This window comes from Sciurus vulgaris (assembly GCF_902686455.1).
Source record: "Sciurus vulgaris genome assembly, chromosome: 3".
Classification (NCBI taxonomy): Eukaryota; Metazoa; Chordata; class Mammalia; order Rodentia; family Sciuridae; genus Sciurus; species Sciurus vulgaris.
This window is the reverse complement of record NC_136463.1, coordinates 93,525,393-93,527,807: the sequence shown is the minus strand read 5'-3', so window position 1 is coordinate 93,527,807 and position 2,415 is coordinate 93,525,393. Positions and strand designations below refer to the sequence as shown.

Here is a 2,415-nt window from a genome sequence, read left to right as displayed (position 1 = left end):
TCACAGGTGTTCTCAATGACGTTAACATGTTAATAAGTATATATCTCCAGGTTGACAGCTATAAGATAAATAATTTTCCAAACACCAGTGTCTACAGTACCCTTGTTTTTTTCCTTATGAAATCTCAAAATGGCTAGTTTCTTATGAAATACACTTTGAGAAAAACGATAATGACCAAATAAGACTTACCTCAGTTGTGAAGATGGTGTCAGGCAGCAGGCCAAAAAACTTGGACTTTCACCAAAAGTGGGACAAAGATGAATACGAGAAGCTCACTGAGAAGAGGCTCCCAGAAGAGAGAGAAAAGTAGGATGGAAAACCAGTGCAGCCAGTCAAGTGGGAACTCCTACGGCACAGGGACTACTAAGTGGACTTGGAATCTAAGCTTGGGAAGACAATTGTCATTACCAAGACCACCCCACAGTCTGAGATGGGGGGATATTACTGCAATGTCTGTGACTGTGTGGTGAAAGACTATCAACTTCCTGGATCACATTAATGGAAAGAAACATCAGCAAAACCTGGGTATGTCTATGGGTGTGGAACGTTCCATCCTGGATCAGGGGAAGAGACGTTTTGAAGTCAACAAGAAGAAGAGGGAAGAGAAGCAGAAAGATTATGATTTTAAAGAAAGGATGAAGGAGCTCAGAGAAGAGGAGGAAAATGCTAAAGCATATAACAAAGAGAAACAGAAGGAGAAGAAGAGGAGGGCCGAGGAAGACTTGACATTTGAAGAGGATGATGAGATGGCAGCTGTGATGGGCTTCTCTGGCTTTGGTTCCACCAAGAAGAGTTACTGAGGCTTTCTGTGCTTGGCTTAAGTTTGGCCTATGCTGGACCTAACTGTGTTAGGGGATCATTTCTTTTCGGGTGCAGGGGAAAGTCCTTAAGAGCATCAGTGGGCAGGACTAAGGGTTGGGTGTTGTGGCTTCCCTCTACCATGGGGGAGGCACAGGATGCAAAGGTAATGCTGTGGCATATTCCTTTAGTTTCAGTATATCACTGGAGTCACAAGATCTTTGCCCATCTGAGTTCCCAATAAAGAAAGGTCTCCCCTTCTGAGACTGCTTTCCCAAAACTCCCTCTGCATCTTTCCCTCTTCATCTATCTAACTTCTTGTCTGAGCATCCTGCTTTTATTCTGTGTTCTGCCTTTGTTTTAATTTTGACTTGTTCAACCTGCAACAGAAGGGTTCTCTGGGTTCCCATTTTCCAGCCGATGACATATTCTTGACCAATAAATAGCACTGACTTGGGAAAAAAAAAAAAAAAAAAAAAAGACTTATCTCAAACTGAGCATGGTGGTATATGCCTGTAATTCCCTTGGCTTGGAAGACTGCCTCCCGTCCTGCCCTATGGCTCTCTAGCCTCCTCCTGCACATGCATGTGTACTTCTGCCTGGGTCAATGGCATGTGTGAATTGTGTGTCACAAAGAGGGGAGCCTGAGCTGGAATCTCAGAGCGTTGCTGCCCTGGGGCCTGATGTTCTTGGTTTTCTTAGCGCATGTAATAGGAAATTAAATGGGATGAGTGTTTGGTGTGGTTTGTGTCTGGTGAGTTTTTCAACATTGTTCTTCAGATGTGGACTGTTTCACTTTCTCCAGTTTGTTTCATTTTACTAAATATTTCTTTGTTTTTATCTTCCTTGCAAGCAGGCTCTTGGAAAGAACCTATTTGATGCAAAAAAGAAAATGGAAAACCAAAAACCAAAAAATACGACCAAGCAAACAAACTCACTGTGGGAACCCTTGGGTCTCAGAGGTTATTCAACGTGTATAATAAATAGCATTGACTTGGGAAAAAAAAAGACTTATCTCAAACTGAGCATGGTGGGGTATGCCTGTAATTCCCTTGGCTTGGGAGGCTGAGGTAGGAGGATCTCCAGTTCAAAGCAAGCCTCAGCAATTTAGCCAGGTGCTAAGCAACTCAGTGAGACCTTGTGTCTAAATGAAATACAAAATAGGGCTGGGGATGAGGCTCAGTGGTCTAGTGTCCCTGACTTCAATCCCTAGTACCCACCTCCCCCCAAAAAAGACATCTCAGAGATAGGTAAATTACATGAAGAATCTAAGTCTACCTGCATTCAGTTCAGCTACTTTTTATATCAAGTATTATTATTCCCTCTGGCTGTGTGGGTGTAACCTTATGGAGAGCAACCATTTTCTTTCACAAAACACTATTTGCTACTTTTCTCAGACAGCCTGCCTAGAAATGGTAATTATTGTGTTTTGACAGAATTGAATGAATTTCTTGGTTTTTAAAATAACTTTTCGGCTAGTTGTATTGTTTTCATGTGTACCAAGCTCATGTTTCTTCTCCACAGCCCTCAGAGGCTATGACTCAAGTGCTATGTTAATTTTAAAATGTAAAGGAACAAAACATCTGTTATCATGACAGGCCCTCAGGACTTTCATTT

At 42.2% G+C, this 2,415-nt stretch overlaps 1 pseudogene across 1 annotated transcript; it reads left to right on the top strand.

The window, feature by feature from the left end:
- The first annotated feature begins 202 nt into the window (after window positions 1-202).
- On the top strand, window positions 203-831 carry LOC306656797 (zinc finger matrin-type protein 2-like; annotated as a pseudogene). Its single transcript has one exon. The product of its transcript is annotated as a zinc finger matrin-type protein 2-like (transcript).
- The last annotated feature ends 1,584 nt before the right edge of the window (window positions 832-2,415 follow it).